Source organism: Microcebus murinus, unplaced genomic scaffold (genome assembly GCF_040939455.1).
Source record: "Microcebus murinus isolate Inina unplaced genomic scaffold, M.murinus_Inina_mat1.0 scaf017_hap2_Mmur4.0, whole genome shotgun sequence".
Taxonomy (NCBI): Eukaryota; Metazoa; Chordata; class Mammalia; order Primates; family Cheirogaleidae; genus Microcebus; species Microcebus murinus.
Window position 1 is genome coordinate 437,988 of NW_027438963.1, and position 6,000 is coordinate 443,987.

Here is a 6,000-nt window from a genome sequence, read left to right on the forward strand (position 1 = left end):
AATCGCCGATTTTTAGCGAGTCCACACGCCAGGGTGGTTGGGGTCCAGTGCAGCCCCGGCCAGGCCCAGGCCCCTTGGACTGGGCCACAGGAGGACACAGAGGAGGGTCCCGGCCCCCACGGTAGGTAGAGGTGCGGGCAGTTCTCCAAGGGCTTGGGTGTTTTCCAGAGGGAGGAGATGGAGGGGACTGATTTCTTCAGCGCCCCACAAACCACGCCACCCCACCCCACCCATGGGACACATCCCGAGAGAGAGAGAGAGAGAGAGAGAGAGAGAGAGAGAGAGAGAGAGAGAGAGAGAGAGAGAGAGAGACGCCCCATACACTGGCTCCCCTCCCCCGTGCGCTGTGCCCCAGCCCTGGCCCGGGGGAATAGGCGGCCGCAGGGCCACAGGGTGGGGGGCGCAGCTGAAAGGGGTTGTGGGGGAGGGCCGCCCCTGGCTGGGGTCAAAGGGCGAGCGCCCCGCCCCTCCCGCCCGTGCGCTGGGGGTGGGGGGCGGGGAGGTGAAGGAGGCCAGGCAAGGAGAGGAAGGGGGCTTGAAGGTCTCCACCTTGGCGGGTCCAGCCGTGGAGGCGCATCTTGTGTGAGTGTGAGTGAGTGAGTGAGTGAGTGTGAGTGTGTGTGTATACAGAGACAGCCCCCAACCCCGGCCCGCCCCGCCTGTCACCCCCGTCCCTCGGAGCCCGCGGGACCCGGCCGGCGAACTCAACAGGCCCGACCCGGCGCGGGGCCTGGGGCGGGGGGAGGAGGCGGCGGGGAAGCGCAGAGAGGCTCGGCTTCTTGAGCGGGGCAGGGGCGCCCTCCGCCGTCCACGGCCACACCACCCCGAACGCGCCCGATCCCGTCTGGTCTCGGAAGCTAAGCAGGCTCGGGCCTGGTTAGAACTTGGATGGGAGACCGCCCGGGAATACCGGGTGCCGTAGGCTTCTTCTTTTTTTTTTTTGCCTCTGGTTCTGTCGCGTTTCTGGGAGTGCGGGGGCGGCCCGGGGTGGGGGTGACCCCCACCCTCAGCGCCCGCCGCGGTGCCTGGCGCCCCAGCCCGCACCGTGGGGCCTCCTCTTGTCCCGAGCCGCGACACCGCCGCCACGCGGCAGCATGCGTGGCTTCTGGACAGTCAGGTCTCAGACCAAAGGTCTGCTCTGTGGGAGCCGACACGCTGGAGGAAACCTTGAGAGTCTGAGAGGGGAGGGAGTTCCAGAAGAAGGCCAGGATGTCATTTTGAGGGAGTATGTGACCAGAACTCCTCCCGTTGCTTTTGGGGTTCTATGGGCTACACGTAGGAATCTTTGGTGGTGGCACCTGATGTTGGGGGATCCGGAGTCACACCCAGACCTGCTCCACAGGCCTCCTTTTACTTTTCTCTTCGGATTCATTTTTTTTTTTTTTTTTTGAGACAGAGTCTCGGTTTGTTGCCCAGGCTAGAGTGAGTGCCGTGGCGTCAGCCTAGCTCACAGCAACTTCAAACTCCTGGGCTCCAGTGATCCTTCTGCCTCAGCCTCCCGGGTAGCTGGGACTGCAGGCATGCGCCACCATGCCCCGCTAATTTTTTATATATATATCAGTTGGCCAATTAATTTCTTACTATTTATAGTAGAGACGGGGTCTCGCTCTTGCTCAGGCTGGTTTTGAACTCCTGACCTTGAGCAATCCGCCCGCCTCGGCCTCCCAAGAGCTAGGATTACAGGCGTGAGCCACAGCGCCCGGCCGGATTCATTATTTTTAAAAAGTGTCTCTTATCTCTATTATTGCATTTTCTTTTCTCTCTCTTTTCAAGCAGATGATGGGAGTCCAAGTATTAAGGTGACATGTGTTGCCCGTGCCCCCCTCCCCCCCCCGTGTTCTTATTCATTTACCTCTCATGTTGTTCCAGCATATTGTGGGGGCACCAATGTTAAGGTCGGGTGCGTTGCCCTCTCCCAGCCTCCCCCCTCGGGTCAGAGCTTCAAGTGCGCCCATCCCCCAGTCGGTGCGTACCCACCCCATTCCTAATGGATGTGTATGCCCATCCCCTCCCCCCACCCGCCCGACACCCACCCGAAGAAGGTGATTCCTCTGTGTCCACTTAGGTGTCCATCGGTTCGTACCCATTTGCTGGTGAGCGCGAGCACGTGGTGCTCGTGTGTCCATTCTTGGGATACTTGGCTTACTGGAACGGGTTCCAGCTCTGGCCAGGAGAACCACGAGAGGTGCCCCCTCACCGCTGCTCCTCATAGCCGAATAGCACTCCGTGGTGTCCACGCGCCACATTTTATTTACCCACTCGTGGGTCGATGGGCACTCGGGTGGCTTCCAGGTCTTTGCGATTGTGACTTGTGCCCTGACACGAACCCTAACCCTTACCCAGCCCGTCTCCTCCACGGCCCCTGCCTGACTGACTCCTTCCCGCCCGGCCTATCACCTGTCACCGTCCTCTGCCCCTGCCTGACACGCTCCTCCCCGCCCGGGCCGTCACCGTCCTCGGCCCCTGCCTGACGGGGCTCCTCCGTCGCCTGGGCCTTCCAAGGGCTTGGTGTGGACGCTGGTTCCAGGACGCCCTCCCAGGAACCCGGTAGCAGGGCGGCCGCAGCGTCTCGCGCAACCCAACCGTCCGCCGGCTGGCCGCCATCGCTAAGTGGCCTGCGGGGGACGTGCTCCCGCTGTGCCGTGGGGGCCCAGCCTGGTGTCTTCTCTGAGGCCCCGCGGCTGCCGCTCCCCGCAAGGGGATAGCCGCGGAGGTGGGGACCGCCTCCTCATGGGGACGTACACCCAGCTCTCCACGTCGGATTCCGGGGCTCTCTGTCCTGCCAGAAGGCCCAGCTGGCCTGCGGGTCCTTAGAGTGGCAAAAACATCCGAAAACTGAGATGGAGGGTCCGGTGGGTGTCTGCACTTTTGTGCTGGGCACCCCAGGGAGGCCCGGGGGCTGGCTGGACAATGCGGTCTGCTGGGCTGGGGGGGGTTTGGAGGAGCAACTGATGCCCTTTGCACTTTGGGTAGCAAGTGTCTGAGGTGTCTCTGGGCCCTGTGCCATGTGGGGGCGGGGGCGGGGGCGGGGTGGGAGGAGGAGGAGGAGGAGGAGGAGGAGGAGGAGGAGGAGGAGGAGGAGGAGGTGGGAAGGGCCGGGGCCTGCAGTCGTGTTCCCCGGGGTGGCACAGCATGTGGCTTCTTCCACAGGCTGCTTGGCCTGGGCTCCCTGCACCTGGGCCTTTGGAGGACTGGCCCTGTGCTTGCCAACACTTCCTGCAGGGACCCAGAGCTGGGAGGTTGCATCTCTCAGCCCTGGGTCGGGCAGAGCCCCAGCGGGCCATGCCCACAACCTCTCTCAGCAGGGGTCCCCCAGAAGGCTCCTTTGGGACCAGGATTCTCTTGCGGGTGACTCTTTAAGGTCTGGCCCCTGGATGGAGGGGCACCAGGAGTAGAGGAGCAGGAAGGGGAAGGGGGTGGCCATGCGAGGGGACACTTTCAGGCCAAGTCCCAGCTTCAGTCTGATCCTCCTGGGAACCCCGGGGTGGACATCACACCTCCTGGTTGCCCCGCTCTGAGACAAGGAGCCGGGCTTCGCATTCCCACAGCAGCCAGTCGTGGGCTGAGGACACCTGGGGCGTTGGGAACTCCCTGGCTTCTCCTTGGTTTAACATCTGGAGCTGCTTGTGAATTGTGCCGCCACACACACCCGAGTGCAGGTGTCTTCTGCACAGACTGGGGCCTCGCTCTTCTGAATGCCGCTAGCTCGCGACCCACCCACGGGTGAACCTGGTCAGGGTACTTTCTCTCAGGGGCAGACTCTGATCCGGGCGGGCTACCGGTGTCTCTGTTTGCTCCTTTCTTTCTTCCACTTTGGGAAAGGCTTCCTTACTGGGTGTGGAAATCTCCTATGCCTTTCCTCGCCTATTCTGTCAGCTCTAAAATTCTCTTTCGGTTGCCACCCTCACAGATGGATTAGGAAACTCTTTGCGGTGCACTCATTAGTGAAATGACCTCAATGACGCTGGAATCCAATATCTAATCGCCGATTTTTAGCGAGTCCACACGCCAGGGTGGTTGGGGTCCAGTGCAGCCCCGGCCAGGCCCAGGCCCCTTGGACTGGGCCACAGGAGGACACAGAGGAGGGTCCCGGCCCCCACGGTAGGTAGAGGTGCGGGCAGTTCTCCAAGGGCTTGGGTGTTTTCCAGAGGGAGGAGATGGAGGGGACTGATTTCTTCAGCGCCCCACAAACCACGCCACCCCACCCCACCCATGGGACACATCGAGAGAGAGAGAGAGAGAGAGAGAGAGAGAGAGAGAGAGAGAGAGAGAGAGAGAGAGAGAGAGAGACGCCCCATACACTGGCTCCCCTCCCCCGTGCGCTGTGCCCCAGCCCTGGCCCGGGGGAATAGGCGGCCGCAGGGCCACAGGGTGGGGGGCGCAGGTGAAAGGCGTTGTGGGGGAGGGCCGCCCCTGGCTGGGGTCAAAGGGCGAGCGCCCCGCCCCTCCCGCCCGTGCGCTGGGGGTGGGGGGCGGGGAGGTGAAGGAGGCCAGGCAAGGAGAGGAAGGGGGCTTGAAGGTCTCCACCTTGGCGGGTCCAGCCGTGGAGGCGCATCTTGTGTGAGTGTGAGTGAGTGAGTGAGTGTGAGTGTGTGTGTATACAGAGACAGCCCCCAACCCCGGCCCGCCCCGCCTGTCACCCCCGTCCCTCGGAGCCCGCGGGACCCGGCCGGCGAACTCAACAGGCCCGACCCGGCGCGGGGCCTGGGGCGGGGGGAGGAGGCGGCGGGGAAGCGCAGAGAGGCTCGGCTTCTTGAGCGGGGCAGGGGCGCCCTCCGCCGTCCACGGCCACACCACCCCGAACGCGCCCGATCCCGTCTGGTCTCGGAAGCTAAGCAGGCTCGGGCCTGGTTAGAACTTGGATGGGAGACCGCCCGGGAATACCGGGTGCCGTAGGCTTCTTCTTTTTTTTTTTGCCTCTGGTTCTGTCGCGTTTCTGGGAGTGTGGGGGCGGCCCGGGGTGGGGGTGACCCCCACCCTCAGCGCCCGCCGCGGTGCCTGGCGCCCCAGCCCGCACCGTGGGGCCTCCTCTTGTCCCGAGCCGCGACACCGCCGCCACGCGGCAGCATGCGTGGCTTCTGGACAGTCAGGTCTCAGACCAAAGGTCTGCTCTGTGGGAGCCGACACGCTGGAGGAAACCTTGAGAGTCTGAGAGGGGAGGGAGTTCCAGAAGAAGGCCAGGATGTCATTTTGAGGGAGTATGTGACCAGAACTCCTCCCGTTGCTTTTGGGGTTCTATGGGCTACACGTAGGAATCTTTGGTGGTGGCACCTGATGTTGGGGGATCCGGAGTCACACCCAGACCTGCTCCACAGGCCTCCTTTTACTTTTCTCTTCGGATTCATTTTTTTTTTTTTTTTTTGAGACAGAGTCTCGGTTTGTTGCCCAGGCTAGAGTGAGTGCCGTGGCGTCAGCCTAGCTCACAGCAACTTCAAACTCCTGGGCTCCAGTGATCCTTCTGCCTCAGCCTCCCGGGTAGCTGGGACTGCAGGCATGCGCCACCATGCCCCGCTAATTTTTTATATATATATATCAGTTGGCCAATTAATTCCTTTCTATTTATAGTAGAGACGGGGTCTCGCTCTTGCTCAGGCTGGTTTTGAACTCCTGACCTTGAGCAATCCGCCCGCCTCGGCCTCCCAAGAGCTAGGATTACAGGCGTGAGCCACAGCGCCCGGCCGGATTCATTATTTTTAAAAAGTGTCTCTTATCTCTATTATTGCATTTTCTTTTCTCTCTCTTTTCAAGCAGATGATGGGAGTCCAAGTATTAAGGTGACATGTGTTGCCCGTGCCCCCCTCCCCCCCCCCGTGTTCTTATTCATTTACCTCTCATGTTGTTCCAGCATATTGTGGGGGCACCAATGTTAAGGTCGGGTGCGTTGCCCTCTCCCAGCCTCCCCCCTCGGGTCAGAGCTTCAAGTGCGCCCATCCCCCAGTCGGTGCGTACCCACCCCATTCCTAATGGATGTGTATGCCCATCCCCTCCCCCCACCCGCCC

The 6,000-nt window shown here is 62.0% G+C and overlaps 2 pseudogenes; both read left to right on the forward strand.

The window, feature by feature from the left end:
- Window positions 1-806: 806 nt before the first annotated feature.
- On the forward strand, window positions 807-925 carry LOC142867517 (uncharacterized; annotated as a pseudogene).
- A 3,855-nt stretch (window positions 926-4,780) lies between these two features.
- LOC142867518 (uncharacterized) lies at window positions 4,781-4,899 on the forward strand (annotated as a pseudogene).
- Window positions 4,900-6,000: the final 1,101 nt, after the last annotated feature.